The 12062-nt window shown below is 41.4% G+C and overlaps 1 long non-coding RNA gene across 3 annotated transcripts in view; it reads right to left on the reverse strand.

The window, feature by feature from the left end:
* LOC138197983 (uncharacterized) overlaps positions 1 to 12062 on the reverse strand; it is a 51306-nt gene that overhangs the window by 16176 nt on the left and 23068 nt on the right. The gene's annotated exons all lie outside the window — the stretch shown is intronic.

Raw genomic sequence — 12062 nt, forward strand, 5'->3', positions numbered from 1 at the left:
TACTTATATTCGGCTAGACTTTACGTAGTGTTGGGTTTTGTCTCAGTCAGCACAAGTGCTCATTTGTAACTTTATGCACTGTCACAGCTTGGTTTCCTTGCCAGAATGGCAAACCAAATCCAATTATCCAATCGGCTGTCTAACTTTGAATGGTTGCAATGCCACCATTACAACAGACCTTTCACTGGGCAGCGGTGTACAGAGGGTGTGTTAGCAGAGGGGATCTTTTACTGGTTCTCAGCTTCCACCCACGTCAGAGCACAGCGTTTTTTTCATAAACACTGCTGAAGCATGCCCTTCCTTTAGTGGGAATTAGGATCCTCTCAATAATAATCCACCCAACAAATCTTATAAATGAAAAACAGAACATTTACAGTGTGTCCGTCAAAAAAGGAGAGAAAAGAAATGGAGTAAAAAAACAACAGGAAAAAGTATGATGATGATAAAAATAGCAGATGTTAAGAGTCACTTCTCGAAAGGTGTGTCATTCAGGGATTTGGGACACATTTTTGGCTGCGGCTTAGTTCTAAATTTAGCATGTTTGCTAAAATAAAAAGTGAGTTCAGTCAGTGGTGCTGGAACGTTCTCCTCCCCATTCATGACCTCAGTGGTGCAGCCGGCGTCACTCATGACGAAACACTAACCATAAAAAAAAAAAAAAAAGACCTCCTCAAATACTCGGTACATAAGGAAACAGCCCCAATTTAATGTTTCCTGTAAATGATCCTATTAATGCAATCCAGGTCCAAAACAACAAAAAAATATAGTTTTCTGCTTTCTAAATTTAGAACACAGTTTGGGCATGAATGACCTTTTACACAACAACTTCACAGAGAACACAGTCTCTTGTTTGATATTCAGAAATCAAATTCATAGACAAGAAACTAAAGCTTTGTCTTTCAGTACTTTACCGCGCATACGTGTAAAGTAAAGATATATGACACATGGATAATGCTACTATGTGTGTTTTCTGTATCCAGACATGGTGGGGATGAGCCTGTGTGTGGCAGACTGGGGAGGATGCCCCTGGGCCAGGCCGGGGAGTAAGTGAAGCAGAAGTCCCATCTAAGCCCAAAAGCATGTGAGTATCAGGCTTGTAACTAAAACACAAGCATAAACACGGGCGATGTCAGGGATTACACCCTGCAATACTGCCGCAGGAAATCACAGACAGCACAGGTGTAACCATCGGCACAGACGCATTCTTCACCCATCTCCACTCTGCCTGTGAAGCTCTGACTGACAGCTCATCATCTACTCTTGTTGGCTGTGTGAAACTTGTGTAAACATCTGTGGGCGTTTGTATGTTTGTGTGTGTGTGAGTGTGGAGCGGGAGCCACAGGTGAGGAGGACGCGCACACACAAACACAGAGGAATTACAATTGGGTAATGTCATGTTGAAGAAGCCTCGCAGCACCATGCCACACATTCTTTCAAAGAATCTTTCCTTCGAAAAATCCTTGTTATATTTTTGTCTCACTTTTCCTTGAGAGTTGCGTCTGATCAGAAACATTTAGAAAAGTACAGTGTAACTGCAATACCCGAACATAATTCTTTTTCATCTTTCATTTTAGATGTGGTTGATAGGATTTTTTTAAAAATATGTATTTATAAAGCAAAAAGAATAACGTTTATTGAGAGCTGCAGGGAGCAAAAAGCGAGGAAAGCACATTTCCTCAGTAAACAGCACCCTCTAGAGAAACACCCTTCATTCAACCCTGCCCTCTCTCTTTGTTCTTGCAAACCTGGCTCTTCACAAACTGCTGAAAATGTTGCTTATATGCAAGATTCATCAAAAACAGTTACTTTATGTCAAACATCTACTTCTCACATTCTTAAAATGTTTTATATTTCTTTTCTTTGAAAAACACCAGGCAGGTTGTGTTGTTCTCTGGCATATTTGTGAGCCACATTACAGAGGTGAGGGTGAACCATTTATTTTCCAAATGTGAGTTGATAATGAGGCAGGCTGTTATTAGGATGTTTGCTTTAATCGTGTGCAGGGTTATTAGGTGCGGTTTACAGTACACAAGAGAGATTAAGGTAGGCCACGCATGACGGAAAGAGCTGAGGAGGCCAACGATAAGCCAGCTACCCACAACTGTGAAGCGGGCTGAGAAATACGAGCGCACAGTAGGACACGAAACGCAGCAAGACAAACCATTTTTTCCTCTCTCCCGCTCTCTCTCTTTCTTTCTTTCTATCTCTCTCTGTCTCATTTGCTCTCTCTGTTCGCCCCAAATCATGTTACACAACCGCAAAGGAATGCCTTGTGTATCAGAGACAGATTTAAAACAAGCCAAAAAGAAAGGAACAGTAAAAAGAGAGGATCGCAGAGGGATCTATAGACGCAGTAGGTGTTGTTTGGTTCCTTTATGTTTATATAAAAGAAAAACATTTGCAGGGAGCTCGGCAGTATTGTAAAGGCAGTTGACACACAAGCCCCCATACATACACACCTAACTGCTTCACACACGCTTCTATAAACTAAATCAGCCTGAGACACACAGCACTGTGCACCAACCAGGGAGCACTACATGTTTCCTCTATATTTTTCCATGCCATTAATAAGAATAGACATTGCACTGTTTCATTACATTTTTGTTGGAATTAAGGGAGTACTTGAAAATCCATCATTTTATTAGATTTCAAACTTTCCCACAGCATTCCCACCATTTTTTCCGTGCATTTGACCCATGCACATTAAAGTAGCACTCAATTAGGCCGGCACACGGAGCCCAAACGGGGCACTCATGTGCTGCTTAAACATGACATATAGCACCCACCAACCATTATTATTAGACCCGGTGTGCATTAAAACACAATGCAATTTCGTTACATGAAGACAGTGGAAAATAATTTCTTAACAATAAAAAAAAAAAAAAAAATCTTATTTTGAATATTTTGGACAAACTGTTAATAAAGTTGTTAACCAAAGTCAAAACTGAGCTGAACTGTGTTCTAACATCAGGTGGATCCACGTGCTCACATTTGTTCAAATCTCAAAGGCTAAAACACTTTGAAATAAAACAAAAGCTGGATTTTGTTTTCTTCAACAGTATCTGTATTGTCGTTTCTTCTTTTTATTTACCTGTACAATAAAAATAAACAACAGAAATCCGAATTTAAAATAATCATTTTAACACATCCTTTTGCATGTCATTGGTAAAAAGGTGTGTGTGTGTGTGTGTGTGTGTGTGCGTGCGTGTGTGTGTGTGTGTGTGTTTGTCCATGTGTATATCTAGTTAGCAGAAGGTCAGAGTGGTGAAATATTAGAGCACTGTTTGCTCTCCTCCATGTACTCTTGGGGACCAGCCTGTTTGAAAGTTTGAACAGTGACGTGTGAAACCCGCAAAAACAGGACATAGCACCACTCTGTTTGCTTAAGAACACCCAAAGAATGAACTGCCATTAGAAAACAAATCTCTTGGCCGGCATTCCTCCTGTCTATCAAATCCTACCTGTTGAACAAGATATGACACAGAACGGAAAAGGTAGTTGCGAGAGGATCAGCTTCGTGATGGGATGACTTGCAATTTGTTAAAAGCTTGTCAGCTCTCTGACCTTCATCTCTGACCCATGGAAACAGGTATGCATCCACAGGTCTGTCTTTCTCTATGTGCAAATGTACAACATCACATACTGTAGTTTGTAAACCGGAACAAAGTGTCTCCTCTGGACCTTTTGTATTATATCCAACTAGAATGAAACTTGATGCATCTCTTTTGTGATATTTACAGAGCTGAAATAATCAATCAATTAGAAAAAAATACTTGTACTTAATTCAGCTAATGAGCTGCTGAAGGGTGGGGAGTTTTTCTCACTTTTATATCACTGAAAATAAATACATTTTTGATTTTTTTTTTTTTAATCCTTGGCTGAACAAAACTTGTGTCTCCTTCAGCTTCAGGAAATTTTGATGGACATTTTTAAAGACAAAAAATCATATCACTAAAAATAATAAAACAGTATATAGATTCATTGAACATAAACATAATCATTAGTTTCAGCTCGAGCCCTATATTATTTTCATGCACGCCACAATGCTGAAGTGAGTCTTAATAAATGATTCTCCCCATCATACATTTGAAACACAAAGGGCAGCAGACAATTTAATTTCTGTCCAGCATCTGCTACATGAAACGTTTTCTTGATATTTTCAGCAGACACGTCTGACTGGCTCTTGTGATTAAAATCATGAAAACACACTGATGGATGGGACAGCAAAGTTGGGGTGATACTGGGTGTAAATACACCAACGGGACGAGAAAAGGAACGAAGCAGCACAAGCTTCCAGCCCCTTTCCCCTCCCCTCCCTGCCATCATCCTCGTATCAGAGGAGCCACTGGGAGAACTGGATGTGATTTGTATGTGTGTTTTTGAAGAGGGGTGCTCATAAACAGCCATGAAAGGGGCCCCTCTATTCAGCCCGCCAGCCGAGATGCGCTTCACTGGGCCAGCCTTTTGTTTTCCCCTGTTCACAAAACCTTAAGCATAGAAAAAAAAGCGGGGTTGATTCTCTCGATGTGTGCAGGCCCAAATGATGCCATTAGTTTGGTGCCCGCTTTGGGTGAAAAAGGCTTCAGTAGCGCTTGAAGTGATTTAAAAGATGCAGGAGAGAGCTGCCCGCAAATCCTGTTTGAGAATAACACTGGAGGAGAATGGGGAGGCAAAATGCCAAGCTAGTGATCATTCTATAGTATGCAAAATTGCTCTCAACTCCATGAGTGCTGTGGATGTTAAAACAAAAGATGAGGAGCATTCCTTTATCACGTGATGAGGGTCAATGTGCTGCAGTGGTGCGTGGGGTCACGAAGTTCACCAAACTTCCCACGCTGCCTCACACTGTAAGACCATGGTTAAAGGCTGTAACACTTCATTATTGGCAGGGGGATTTTTTTTTGTCCAAAAGGGCCAGAGCCTAAGAGCCCACACAGGGATGATCCATGAGGGAAAAAAAACAAAATATACAGAACTTCCTCATCAGCATGACAAGGCTAACACATCAATTACAAACCCAGGAAGAAAGAATGATGAAGAAAAACATTCTCAGAGAATATGTTTTTCACATGGATCCTAAACTGTGGTAGGTATGTTGGTGACGTCACAGTGACAACAAAATAACTCAACAGTACAGACCTGGCACGGTAATACTATAAAGAAAAAAGACAAAGCCTGAACAGGTGAGAACCATTCAAGTCAAACAAACAGGTGATATTTTGATAATGAAAATGTGCCAGCCAATGGTATTGCGTGAGACATGTCATCACTGTGCCCGTTCGTCAACAGCAACCTAATAGGCATGAGAACCTGACAATGTCAACAAAAGGACAGTGCCAAACAAAACCACTTGTTGTGAGTGAGAGGGCTCCTGATCAGGTCAGGTCCGGTTCCACTCAGCCCTCATTTCCAGGTACATGACTTTACAGTGAGTCTCTTTTAACATCTCAGCTGTCAGGAAAAACATTTTATGCTTGTTTTTCTTTCGCAAATGATGTGCTAATTCTGGCAGCCACATACACCCTGCTCTCACATGGCTTCATCAGGGTTTGAATTCTCTGGATGCATTTTATTTATTTCTATAAAATGTTTTCTCTTTTTTTCACTGCTTTACTTATCACTTTTTGGATTAATAATCAGGTGGATAATGACTTTGTCTGGTGGAGATGATTATTGATGTGGAATTACTCATATACATGTAGCTGCTTAGGGTTTAAACACTTGTGCACATTCCTGTAAAAACACATTTCCTGTGGAAATCATTATTTTACAAGACACACCAGGTGAGCTGACAGTGACTCGGCTGGAAACATTAAGTGACTCAGATGTGATCCAAACTGATGGGTTTTTCCCCACTTAGCATATTTGTCAGCAGTCTGGCCTGCCGAACAATATCACCTCCCACTGGACAAGAACTGGGTAGTCGAATGCACTAAATACCTTACTTATCTGTGCATGTTAGCACCTAATGCTCCTAATGCAGACTATAGTTACCTATAGAATTATAAAACATACAGAAAGTAACTTTCTGTGGATACACTGTTTTCTTCTGGAAAGGCAGTGACCTGTCTGCGTAATGTCAAGGTTTGGGCTTCACTCAGGAAATGATACAGAAGTTACAAGAAAGAGCTAACCTTTCTTTCTCTAGTATTAAGACCTTCATTTTAGGATGCTTAAACACTCAACAGACACATGACACCACTGCGGCTGTTCTTCAAGAGCTTAAAGTAATATGTTTCCCACATTCTGTACACATTCTATTTATTTTATTGCAGCCACAGGATGCAGTGCATCAAACTCGGGCATTCCTTCCTGGAATAGTCCCTGGATAAAACGCCAGGACTGAATGTATACTGGGAATGTTCTTTAAAATTAAAACAGAATCTATGTCATGTCAGTAACCACGGAAACATGGGTCTGACATTTTAACAGTAAGACAAAGCTGATTCTAATTAAAAAATGACTTAAAAACCAAGTAGTAGAATCCCAAGAGTCAAAATACAACTGAAGTGGACCCTACAGGCCATGATGTCAGTGGAAGTCTTTTCCAGGATGCTTGATATGGGTCCTGTGGGCTCCTGCTGATAAGATTGAGGAGCAGCTCATTAAGAGACCCTCAGCAAACTATTTGTTGGTTAACAATGCTGCCTCAGTCCCAGCTATCAGGCCATCTCAGCACAGACCACATGTGGGCTGGCTGGACACAGGTAATCAGGATTGTCAGAATGCGACCAGCTCCTCTTGCAGAAACTATAAACCACCATCTGCCCCTTATAAAACTACTTCTACCACACATACAGGACAAAAACAAGTGGACATTTTTTTTAATTATTATTATTTTCATGAAGTAGTAAGGGCAGCGCAAATCTTTACATGCACTCACTTTGTCCCACATTCAGCAATGTCAAGCAAACATTTCCCCCTTCCCCTCTCAAGTGACCCTCCTTGTACAGGCGCTGCCACGGACTCTCTGTCGAACCGGTTGGTGGTGAAATCACTGTTCATTGTGGTGCCTGTCGTCATGGTTACACCCAGGTGTTGCTCACAAGCCAACGCTGAAGAATCATAAAGCCACTTGCATTCACTAATCCTTCGCCATACCACAGTGTGTCAATAATCAGGAATGCACTGCCTAAACTAAAGCATTGTTTCTCTGCCAACCAAATCACAAATATAAGCACTGATACCGCCTCAGGGCACGGCCGTCTCTGGGGCAAGAAAAGAAATGAACCAAAGAGAAACAACAAGTGTCAAGGATAGAATAAGGATGCTTTGATATCTCTCCAGACAGCTTAATACTGTCTAAAGCACAAAGCTTTCTACGGCAGTGCATGGGGGGATGTATGCTGTTGTACTGTTGGGGACTGACTAAAGCAGTAGCTTCTTTACACAGTAGGACAAAGTCAGAGCTCCGGAGAAGACCAGCTGCTGTCAACAGTTGGATTTCTTTGAACTAGTACTAAGCCCTAAGACAGCAGGAAATATCCTCTTGACGTCTTTGAACTCAGCCCATTAGAGTCTAATTCAGAATGCAAAATCTAATATGAAAATAATCTCACTAGGACTTATACACATGCACCTGACAACAGCGTCTGATCTTTGTGGACAAAAGCTCCCAAACCAAACTTGCGGTTTCCCGCTGTTCATCTGTCACTGAGTATTATTTTTATTACTTTGCCACTGAGCATGGTATGTGGCACGTTGCCATTTTCAGGATGACTGGGGACCATGTAAAAAAAATAATTTGTCACCTCTGTCATTTTCTTTATACAGCATGTCTTACTTTTATGGAATTTAATGATAGCTGACATGTTTAAGAGTCATCTTGACATAAAGCACCGGCAACTCCACTGTCTTTGAACCACAGCTCAGAGTTTAGGATCAGAAATGCAGACATAAGTAGTTCTGAGCCCATCCGATGTCAGACAAGACAATAGCATGCCTGTTGTCTCTCCTCCTCCTCTCTCTCTCTTCTTTCTGTGTGTTTATATTTGTGTGTATTCACATATTGTGGTATCGCAGAACAGAGGAGCGCAGAATGGGCCAAACGGATGCGGCCAGAGTGGTGAGACCACTGTAGAGCGCCTGGGTACTGAAAAGGTCCTCCTGAGAGCTTTATTGTGTGGGGAAACCAGCCGCAGCCAGTTCTGTTCCCGCGAGATGCAGGGCCTAGCTGCAGGCCACAACAATGAGCATCTTTGTCAAGCCGGACTATTATCTTTACACATTACTGTAAATGACAGGCGAATGTGGTACAGTGAATATCCCATGTAATTAAGCTCCAGGTATGTGCTTGTCATAAAACAAGAAGGTAATCTAATATCAAGTTCCTTCAGTGTTTGAGAGCATGTAGATGCTGATCAGAGAGCTGCCACTACAGAGTATTTTTTTTCATTAGAGGTTTTAGAGTCCAAAAATCTGTTCAGTTACACTAAATGCCATTTTTTTCTAAAGCATCTTCAGATATGAACAACAATCTTTAGAGATAAATGCATATTTCAAACTATATATCCTAGGCGGCCTGATAGCTGTGTGAGGATGCACGTCACATGGGCTCAAATACTGTCAGCAGTGAGTCACTGGTTTGATTCCTGCCCAGACACTTGATTACTGCATAAAATCCCCCTGGTCTCTTTACCTGCATTTCCTGCCTCTCTCTGCTGTAACTATAAGGTAAAGGCAAAGGGCGGAAAAGAAAAATAAGAAAGCCCATCTGAGGGCATAATCACAGCATTCTTCTTTGGTCTATTTAATTCGCAGCATAATTTTATTTAGTTTGTTTAGGTTCTTATTGGCAATCACAAGTGAAACATAGCTTAAGTTAAAAATGTATGCTAGTTATTTTTGTACAAACATTTGGTAGCTTTTCTGATAATTTAAATATTTAAATGATGGACTTCTCTGGGTTCCTTGTTATCTTAAAACCAGTTCAAACATGGTCATCATTTTTATGTTTCCAGATAGATTTTTGTAGTTGGTGTGCTTTCATTTTCAATCCGACAGATTGCAGAGAAGATGGAAACACACTTGCCATGACATTTTGGTTCACGTGCCATTATGGAATCATTCTCATCAATAAAACAAACAAGTATAAAGTCCAGTGACTGATTAAATGCTCTTTACCAGGTACAAACACACCCTGAAGAGCTAAAAACATACAAGTCAACAGGTCAAAGACTAACAGACAGGAAGCACTTGACTCTCTCTGCCAAATTACAGCTCAACCTGAACTTGACCCCTCTGTCACCTGTTGCCAACGCCATCATTTTAGCTGGTTGGTTGAGGATTATCTGACCCCAACTTGCAAAACTTGGCCCTTCTCACTTGGCAAGTGCTCACTTGTCCTGATGTCATGGATCTAATTGTTTACGCTGCGTGGGACAAGAAATCTGATATAAGGTACATTGTTGACTGTGTGCACCAGCTTGTGTGTGTGTGTGTGTGTGTGTGTGTGTGTGTGTGTGTGTGTGTGTGTGTGTGTGTGTGTGTGTGTGTGTGTGTGTGTGTGTGTGTGTGTCATCAAGAGCCAAGCTAACACTTGCCTGCAACAACACACACACGAATACACTCATGTCTTCACCCGCCACAACCTATCATTACCATTGCCATGTAGCCACCTCCGCAGCAGGCCTCACAAGCCCTGACAACCACCGGCACACACACCTGGAGGGCCAAACACTTAAGTTCCCAGCGTTGTGCTTTGTAAACACAGCCTTTTAATACACACACACACATAAACAGACACACACACCTATTCATATCCTGCAGCCTCAGCTTCTCCCCTGCACCTCCCATTCTCTGTAAAATACGTCCCGCTTTTCTATCTCCCAGACCGCAAATGCTTTAGCCCCATTTCATTTATTTCCTTTGTTATCATTTCCACACTAGCAGAGTGAAACAGCACACAACCTGTAGAGCCAGGTAGGCAGTCACTTCCAGGCTGCTCCTGTGATTAGACTAACAGGCTACAGTACGTATTCGAGAGTAAACACAGTATAGAGAAATAGAATCTGACAAGTTAAACGGTGCAACTCAACAAAAGAAAATGAACTTTCTAACAGTTTCAGGTAGCAGATTATGATTCTATAAGGCTGATATTTCACTCCCTTGTCTTCCACATCAATGTTTGCTTCACCCAGGGCCACTTGAGAGTGTACACGGTTGAAAGAATGCACACAACCACTAAGCAAACGTGGCTGACAATGCAAACCTGAGCCCAGTTTACCTGTCACACATACGCAACTTTTACAAAGGATGTCACTGTGACAAATCAAACTCAAGGGAAACTTTTGAAGATCCCAGCCTGCTGGTTAAAGGGTGCTCAGTGCAAACACATCCTTCAGTCAGGGTTAATCAAAGGAACAATGAAAGACCTCTGGAACGTGCTACCCCAAGAGAAGCCTTTGAAAAAGACAGGAGTCACTGAAGTGTTTGCCCTGCTTTTTCCTTTGTCATGTTACAAGGGTTGTGTTGGGCCTAAGCTTGCTCTGCGCCATGTTCTATTCAGAGACGGCTTAGTGTGTAGCAGGTTGCTCTGATAGGTGTGTGAAACCTGAAGCTTTACAGGCATGGTGTTCAAAAGAAGAATCCAGAAGAACAGCATGTCACACTTTACCAGTTTCAAATCCCAGGAGCTGAAAGCAGATTATCTAGAGAATCAGTCCATTCTTTTGCACTGACTTTGTCATACTTTTTCTTAACAAACTGCAGCATGTTGTTTAATGAGAGTTATATGTGTATTGAATACAAAGGAATGAAATCAGGAATGTGCTGAGCACACTGGAAGTAAAGGCAGCATATTTGCAAAGCAAACAGATCCTTCTCAATAAAAAATATAAGTCAGTTTTTTTTTTTTTTTAAAGGATCTCAAGCTTTCTTTTATACGGGATATTTTCTGACTTTTCCAAATGTGCCTTTAAGAGGAACCAATCTTCCAGGCTGGTTGTGAGATAGATAGAATATTTGACAAAACAATGTTGTCTAAAGTCTTTTGTGGCTCCAATTGGAGTCTAATAAAGTCAGATAAATTGACTCAAGAGATGTCCTACAACAACAGCCATGCTTTAAGGAAATGGGAACACATCCCTTCAACAAAACCTGCACTTTGCATCTTCCTCTACAAAAACACTTAGACAGATAATGATTGATCAACATCTACTTTGCCCAAAAGATCTAAAGTCAGAATATAAAGTACAAGCAGTTTAAGCCTAAAATCTGGTCTCAAACATTGCAAGGCTTACTCCTTTCTCTCTGCATTATTTCTGGGCCTACAATTGTGCATGTGTGTGTTGCTTATGTGCCTGTGTGTTCTGTGTGTTATGAATGACCTCATCAAACCTAAAAAAAACATAGCCGGGGGATCTGGGTAACATCAGGTCCGAATTTTGCCGCAGAGCCCCAACAGTGTCTCCCTGCTTCATTTACATACAACAATATACAGATCCACAGCCCACTCTCAAAAACACTTACACAAACAATTCACGGCATGCTAAACTCAATCTTAGTCAGAGCGTGTAAACGAATGTATGTGTCTGCATGTGTGCGCTTTTAAAAGGGCTGAAAAAAAGGTGCGAGATGGTACAATGGTTTTGTTGCTCAAAATCAATAAAGATCTGCTTTAATATTTCTTTCTGTTTTTTGGGCAGACTGTCTTAAACATATTCCACCTCTCTGATGCACAGTATGTGACTGCTGAGAGAAATATGCAGAGCTGTCTCCAGTTAGAGTACTGGGAAAAGATCCAGCCGCAGGATATGTGTGTGTGTGTGTGTGTGTGTGTGTGTGTGTGTGTGTGTGTGTGTGTGTGTGTGTGTGTGTGTGTGTGTGTGTGTTGTGTGTACATGCAGAGGGCTCAGGCATGATCAAACAAAGCTCACCCAGGTACAGTATGCCACCTGTACCCCCCCAAAAAAAATCCTCCCTCTGCATCTCCACGTAGAGTCTTTGCACTATATGGAGTATGAGAATGAAAGAGGCCATGTCAAAAAGCCTAATCCTTAGGCGATTAGTCAACGTGTCTCGATTAAAAGCTAGCAATGCTGCCACACCCCCATCCCTCAACC

The sequence above is a fragment of the Embiotoca jacksoni genome, unplaced genomic scaffold, assembly GCF_022577435.1.
Source record: "Embiotoca jacksoni isolate LCO1_2020_lvr unplaced genomic scaffold, fEmbJac1.0.p SCAF_15, whole genome shotgun sequence".
Taxonomy (NCBI): domain Eukaryota; kingdom Metazoa; phylum Chordata; class Actinopteri; family Embiotocidae; genus Embiotoca; species Embiotoca jacksoni.